The 7975-nt window shown below is 47.1% G+C and overlaps 1 long non-coding RNA gene across 1 annotated transcript; it reads left to right on the top strand.

Moving 5' to 3' along the window:
- The first annotated feature begins 713 nt into the window (after positions 1 to 713).
- LOC147359954 (uncharacterized) lies at positions 714 to 2741 on the top strand. Its single transcript, XR_015138571.1, has 2 exons — positions 714 to 1350; positions 2081 to 2741. It is a non-coding gene; the product is annotated as an uncharacterized LOC147359954 (long non-coding RNA).
- The last annotated feature ends 5234 nt before the right edge of the window (positions 2742 to 7975 follow it).

Here is a 7975-nt window from a genome sequence, read left to right as displayed (position 1 = left end):
ACCGAGAGACTAGCATCGACATATACACCACGTGTGTAACACAGACGCTAGCAGAAGGCGGCTGTGTAGCACAGGGAGCTCAGCTCAGCGCTCCGCGTCGACCTAGAGGTGTGGGGTGGGGGGTGGGAGGGAGGCTTGAGAAGAGGGGACAGATGTGTCCACAGAGCTGACTCACACTGTTGTACAGCAGAAACCAACACAACAGTGGAAAGCAATCATACTCTAAATTAAAAAAAAATTTTAAGTAAAAAATGTTAGAAGTCTTAGGTGTTAAATAACAAAGGTAATTCAAGCTCCCAACAGCAAAACTAGAAAATTCTGGTGACTGGAAAAGGCCTTCAGAGAGAGGGAAGCAGTATGCTGGGTTCAAGTGCAACTTCCCATTTGAACCTGAGTGAATTAGGTTTGTTTCCTCTCAGTCAGTTCCGGGCACTTGTTGTATTTTGATCATCCCAGCATGTGGGCCAGTTGGTTACAGTTCAAAGACTGGGCAGCACAACATAATTAAGAAGCGACTGACTTCTGGGAAAAGATGAAAAGAGCTCAGAGTCTGAGAGCTGTGTGGCAGAAAACCCTGGAAGGAGGTGATCACCATTTCCAAGAATTGAAATTCAGTAACTAAAAGGCTAGAAGAGGACCTTCTTGGGGAGCTGGGAGTGGTTCAAAAGGTATGGGATATATTTGAACAGTGAGAATTCCAGAGTGAGATCTCAAGAGGAAACTTCCTTGTGGGTGTCTGCAGGCTTAATCTATGGAGGAAATGATAGAATTCCTTCCCAAGAGTTAGTAGGTGAAACAGGAAGAGAAATGCAAGCCAAACAGATGATGTGATTTTGTTCTTCAGTGAGTGTTGCATGAGAACTTAATAGAGTGGGTCAGCTTCTCCCTGCCCTGGGGTGAGAAAGTGTCTGCTCTAAACCACACTGTAGGGGGGACCTTGATTTGAAGGGAAGGGAATTCACATTGTATCTGAGGCTAACCAACAACAACGACATCATGTAGAGTAAGGGTTGGCAAATTTTCCACAAAGAGACCGATTGTAAATATTCTGGGGCGTGTTGGTCTGTGTCAACTGCTGAACTCTGCCTTGGTAGGTTGGAGGCAGTCACAGACAATATGTAAATAATGTGCATGGCTGTGTTTCAATAAAACTTTATTTATATAAACAGAGCCCAGGAAGCCTGGGAGAGTCTGAGAGGTCTGAGCTGGCTGTGTGACCCCAGACCAGTTAATTAACCCTTCTGAACATCAACTCTGAAAGAGGAGTACTGGAGTGCCCACCATGTGAGTCTGCTCTCTGAATCAAATAGAACCATGCCTGAGTAGCGTTCAGCATAGGACTCGGCACATGTAAGTACTGTAATAGAAGAAAGGCGGTAAAAAGGAAGGCAGGTGTTGTTACAATTCTTATCTCATTGTGTGTGGGTTTATGTAACTCCAGTTTCCTCCAGTTTCTTTCTCCTCAAGTTCAAGGACCTGCTGCTTTGGCACATAGTGGGTCTCTAGAAGCAGAAGTAGGGAGGTAGATTTGGATGCCCGGGATTTAGCCGGGCGAGGTGGGGCAGGGCAGCCGGACAGGACAGGGAGGGGTTTAAGCCGAGGTTGTCTTAGCTGCGGTCCACCTTCCTCCCTATCCCGCTGGAACCTCGGAGCCCCCCATGGCACCACAGTGTCACCTGGAGGCAGAGGGGCTGTCCCTTCACACCCTGAGCTGCTCAGTTGGTTACTGGCTGTGAGCCAGTTGGTGGGGGGACAGTCCCCCAGGTGAGCTAGCACCTTTCGCGCTGATGGCAGCTCCAAGGAGGAGCAGCTGAAGCTGCCGTGAGCAACACAGCGGCTGGGCAGGTGCTCTGCCTGTTGGGAGCTGGGAGGCGACAGCTCCAGCCTTGTACACCGTGCCTGGTGATGCTCTGAGGTTGTGCCCTAACCACCCACGAGACTAGGCTGCTTACAGGAACAGGGAGAGGCGCAGAGCCGAGGTGACTAACTCGTCATCTGTCAGTTCAAGGATAAGTCATTTAGCTTAGAGGCTGGACCCAGGGATGGCGAGGACCTTGACGGGGCTGTTTTCGTTCTGCAGGGACAGGAAGTGGCTTCTTTCCCAGTGACTCGTGGCATTTCCTTTGCCCAGAGGAGTGACTGGCATCACCCCGACGACCTAATCCTGAGCGTGGCACAAGCGCCGATGACACCACCGTTAGCATCTGCCCGGGCTTCTGGGGTCTAGTGGGTCTTAGCCTGGTCCCTGGGGCCAGGCCACCGTGAGCCGGTCGCTTGGTGTTCCTAAGCCTCAGTTTCCTCATCTGTAAATTGGGGATAAAAAATATTTTTTAATTCATAGGGTTTTTGTGAGTATTAGAGTTAATGCTCATAAGATATTTTACAAACATCAAGTGTCTGGCTCCCTTTAAGGAAAGTTGAATGTATGGTAAATTTTTTTTCTTTTTTACTTTCTTCATGGTGGTGGTATGTTCTGTTTTGTTTTCATTTTGAGAAGTGGTGTTGTCCAGTTCACCGTTTCTCCATTGTCATTTGCATATTACTTTGGATTTTTGTCATACCTCTCACCACCTAATATTCGTTAACTGACTCTTTAAAAACAGCCTTAAACACTGTAGACTCGCAGGTCAGACCAGTACGAGAACGGTACAGATGAACCAGTGCCTGGCACAGGGCGAGTCTGCCATGGTGAGAGTCATGGTCATCATCAACATTGACATTAAATGGCGTGTTTTGCCCCATCTCAGACCTTTCTTTTAGAATCAGCTCTCTTGCATTCCTTCCACTGAATGAGGTCACATCTTTGCTCCTGCATGAGCTCACGGATACGTTCTTATAGTGACTGGCCGAGCTAGGAATTCTGTGCATAGTATCAGGGGATTTTCTCTTCCTGTTAAATGACTTGGACTCTGACAGATTCTAAGGAAGTGGTTACTCAGGGCAGAGTGTTCATGGCTGATTAGAGGGAGGAGTGGAAATTCCCCTTCTTTGCCTAAAATAACTGGAACTGGACCATGACAATATGAGCTTTGTCCAGGCTTGAGATGGTATCCTTTCCAAGTGAACTTGGTACGGAACTACTTACCAATATATGCTGATGGTTCTCACTGGCAGGCTAGAAAAAGGTTAGTCCTTCTGTGTTTGCAGTTAAAAAGGGCCATTGTTAGGAGCAACGAGTCCCAGAGGAGAGAACTAGAAGTAGGTGGACCTGGTAATATTGGATTCACCTGACTTCTCTCTGCTCCTTATCCCCTTGGGTTTCTTTCCTAGCATACAAAAATTCAAATTCCAGAAATGGACCTGCTCTCCATTTATTTGATTATTTTTATGACAAGTTTGTTTGTAACAACCTTCTCCCGGACACTCCCAAGCAGATTCTGAGGAAATGAGAGAAGGAAATGCCCAGATTGTTCGAGTGGAGCAGAGTTCAGACTCCAAAGCAGCTTTAATCCTATGCCTGGAGCTGGGTCAGAAAGTTCATAATTAGAACAAGGGCGGGGGTTCAGCCTGGGTCTGACCTAGGATGAAAAGAGCTGAGATTTGGTTTGGATGAATATCCTAACCCTCAACTGTGATTCTGACTACTGTAAACTTAAAAAAAAAAAAAAAAAAAAAGGACTGGGCAGGATCTCCAGGAGGGCTTCACTCTCTGTTTTTTAAAAAATTTTATCATCATTTACAAAAATGTATTAAAGGCTAAGAGGAGGGGGGGGTGCAGGAATGAAAGTGGGAATTCATACATCAAAGTTTTTTGGGGGCTCCAAGAAATTCTGTTATTGCTGGTCAAGTTAGCCAGTGCTAAGATTTTCTCAAGGCCTGAAGTCTACTGCATATGACTCATTAAGATGAAGCACCCACGTCAGGGACAGTTTCCTTCTAAAGGAAGAAGGCAGAGTAGAAACGTCATTTTGACTCTTTTTCCTGGCCTAGTGCTGGATCTGTTGGCTCCCTGGACTCAGGACTGCCAGCAGGATCCCCTGGCCTCCAGCTTCAGGAACCAAGTGCTCAGGGCAAGGATTGGTTTTACCCACAAAAGGAGGCTCTGTGTTGCTGGCATGGAGCAGAGTTGTTGCTGCTGCTGCTAAGTCTCGTCAGTTGTGTCCGACTCTGTGCGACCCCATAGATGGCAGCCCACCAGGCTCCTCTGTCGCTGGGTCTCTCCAGGCAAGAACACTGGAGTGGGTTGCCATTTCCTTCTCCAATGCATGAAAGTGAAAAGTGAAAGTGAAGTCACTCAGTCGTGTCTGACTCCTAGTGACCCCATGGACTGCAGCCCAGCAGGCTCCATGGGATTTTCCAGGCAAGAGTACTGGAGTGGAGTGCCATTGCCTTCTCCTGGAGCAGAGTGGCAGGTAGAAATTCAGAGTTCACTCAAGCCTTTTCCCCTCTCTTACTTCTCTCACAGTCTTCTCCTCAATGTAGCGGCGTTGCATCATTCTGCTCATTGAACACATCCGTTACTCAAACTCTGACCCCAGCTTGGCCAGGGATAGTCACAGGGGGAGCAAATGACAGTGTGTGTGATGCTGGAGATGGTGGTTCCAGCTCAAGGGAACTTGCGCTGGGAGGACATGCCTGTTCTTCCCAGAGGAAGGGAGAGCCCCCTGGCTCCTTGGGGTATAAACACGGTCTACAGATTCATAGTGTTTTCTTAGACAGTGGCTCCTAGAGATAAGCCAACTATAGTGCATCTGGTGTTCAAAGACATAGTCACCTCTCTACTCCAGAGTAACCTTACATGAATGTCTAAGGAGACCTAGAAAAGAACTGACTTGTCAGTCTGCTTTAAAAAGGGCTTCCCTGGTGACTCAGTCATAAAGAATCTGCCTGCAGTGCAGGAGACCTGGGTTCGCTCTCTGGGTGGGGAAGATCCCCTGGAGAAGGGAATGGCTACCCACTCGGGTACTCTAGCCTGGAGAATCCCATGAACAGAGGAGCCTGGTGGGCTACAGTCCATGGGGTCATAAAGAGTTGGACACTACTGAGCAGCTAACACTCACATTTTTTTTCCTGGTTTGTAATGCTAAACAACTGGATATGCATGGAATGGCCAGCTAAGAAAGCATGCGTTCTGGATTGTGTATGTGCCTCAAGCATGTGGTCAGTCAGATTCGCACCTGGGACTTTTGTTAGAGGTCTTAGGACAGGTGTGTGTTCACACGTGTTTACTTTGGACTCGCCAGCCATGAGGATCGTTTAGGCCTGAAGCTAGAGATGACCACTGTCCAGTCCAATGGAAGGAGTCTACCTGAAGATGACAACAACGTAGAGGAAAAGAGAGCCGAGAAATGCAGAATGGCGTGCGCCTGCTGACCACACTGGATGCCTGGACCCAGCTGTGCCCGAAGTCAGAAGTCAATCTGGATGTGTCAGTGACGACAACAATGAATTCCTTTTTATTCCTAAAGCAGATTGACAGATGCTGCTGTTGCTTGCGGCTGCAGTGGTCTTGCTATTACACCCTCCTCCATCTGATCTGAACTCCAAATGGAGAGGTAAATGCTTATCTTGGTTAATAACCAAATTCTGCAACAGAGGAAATCCACAAGAATTAAGTGCTAAGGACAGACTTTCATTCTAAGAAATTGGGCTGCTTCAGCCATATTTTGTTCAAGGGGAAACGGAACGGTATTCTGACTGCTACTGACAGTCATTTTTGGCGTAAGTTGGGACCAGTCAGTGCTGTCAAACACTGATATCTGTGATGACTACAAAGACTTTCTTAAACAATCAGTTTTCATCCCAGAAATACACACTCACCCTTTGAGTCACTGGTTGGCTAATCATTCTTTCTGCCACTTTGGGCTGGCTGTTCACCCAGATTTTGAGTTTATGACACACACACACTCCCAAATATCTATCCCCAGTGGGCCTCTACGTAATGCTCTGACATGTGGGATGTTGCCTTGTGATCTAGAGGCCTGAGCATAACCGGCACCCACTTCCCACAGCTGCCCACTGAGGGAGTGCTGGTTTCGTCACCAGGGGAACAGGCCTTGTTTTTCTTGTAAAGATAATGCTTTACGCCAAGTCATCCACAGCGCACAACCAGGGACGAGGCTGAGATGTCTAGAGATACAAAAGGGAAATTGTGTAAGCCAGTTGCATAACCATCACCTCCTGTTAGAGCTTGTGCCTGAGAAGACTGTCTGTCTTTTGAAGCCTTCCAGAGAGCTGTGTGTCCCCCAGGAGTGAGTTTGATGAGAATCTATCTTGAAGAATGTGGACACTAAAGAGGTATGGGACTTGGGACCACAGAGAGTCTGGGAGAGGCCCAGCCCGTGCCTGTTTGATGAGACTTCCAGCATCTCAAGAAATAAAAATGAAGAACTGACAAAGGCCACCAAAAATTAGGGAATATTTTCAATGTCTACAGTGAATGAAATAAGAACTTGAATACTAATTATGTATTAGTATTAGTAACAAACACACTAATTACTGTCCACCACAATGACGTTGCGTTGTGTACAGCATTACAGGGTTTATAAGACACCATATCTTAGAATGAACTACAGCCAGCATGGTCTCTGGATGGGGCACAGGTGGTGGTGTTCAAATGTCCCTTAGACACCTCGCTCCAGCCCTCCATCTCACTCTCATCGTTTTTAAATTATTAAAATAATTTTAAAAACTAAGATTAAGAATGACTCAGTTGTGTCTTGTGCCTCTTGCCTTCTTAGCCCTGGAGGTGAGAGCAGGGAGGAGCAGCCGAACCGCCACTCGATGGGAACCCAGAGGAACCCAACGCTTGCTCTGTGGCTTTGTTCCAACCAGCTGTGTGGTCTTGGGGAAGTCATTTAACCTCTCTGGATTTCCCCATCTATGAAAAAGCACTGGATGAGGGCCTTACAAGTTCCTTCTAAAGTTTTATGATTACACCAGTTTCTTGTGAAGAATCTAAGTACTAGGGGCAGGAGAAAAAAAAAAACAACATTCCACACAGATTCAGCCTTTGCCAGCGGGGTGGGTGATAAGGATCAGGAAGTGTGTGTGTGTGTGTGTGTGTGTGTGTGTGTGTGTGTTGACAGCCTGCAAAAAAGATACTATGCAAAACTGACACTATACTGAGAGGGTAAATGCGATGACGAAACACAGCAGTGAAAGGACATGGAGAGAGGTCTGGGAAGGCTCTTTGAATGACCACTGCTTCCCAGCTAATTTGATGTTCTTTTAGCAAGACACTAAGAAAGGATGTGCCATAGAGGTGGGCAGAGGACTCAGTGGCCAGAGAGGTCATTGGAGGATCTAATGATACAGGACTACTTGGTGAGTCAAGAACAGAAGCTAAAGAAGAGAAAGAGAGCAGCGATGATCAGAACTGGATTCCTGCAGAACTTCTGAGCGTGCCATCAGGCAGGTCTGGATTTGAATCCCAACTCTAATCACTTATCAGCTGTGTAACCTTTTATCCCCTCTCTGCTCTGATCTTCCGTCTGATCTGTAAGAGGAAACTCAGAAGAAGCCCTGCCCTGTGAGGGTGAAATGGAATCATGTCTCCAAAGAGCTTAAGTCCAGGACCGGGCACATTAATATTAATATGTGCCCAGCCTATAATTAGTACGGTGCTTGCTAATATTTGCTGAGCATCAACCAAGTCATACTTAATACGATGACTTCCTCTCACCTTCCTCCAAACAAGCCGATGGGGCAGGCACTGCAACGATCCCATTTTACGGATGAGGAGGCCAGCCTCAGCGCCTGGGTCACCACGGGAACATTAGTCATCGTTATTATCTGTCCTCTGGCAACACCAGAGGAGGTTATGGTGACCCAGCAGCTCCACAAGAATGTGGACGCAGACAGGCAGCGGCTGCTGAGGCTGGCACTTTCTGGAGGTGGAAAGTGAAGAAATATCACACTTGATAGTAATACGTTGCTTTCTTCATCCAGCATGCTTGTGTTTTACTGGGGCATCACACACAGAATGCAATGCACCTGTGTTAATCATTGATTTGAATTCTGACCAAGACATACG

This window comes from Bos grunniens, chromosome 13, assembly GCF_055505025.1.
Source record: "Bos grunniens cultivar Pamir isolate PY7600 chromosome 13, Bosgru_T2T1.0, whole genome shotgun sequence".
Taxonomy (NCBI): Eukaryota; Metazoa; Chordata; class Mammalia; order Artiodactyla; family Bovidae; genus Bos; species Bos grunniens.
This window is presented reverse-complemented; position numbering and strand designations above follow the sequence as displayed.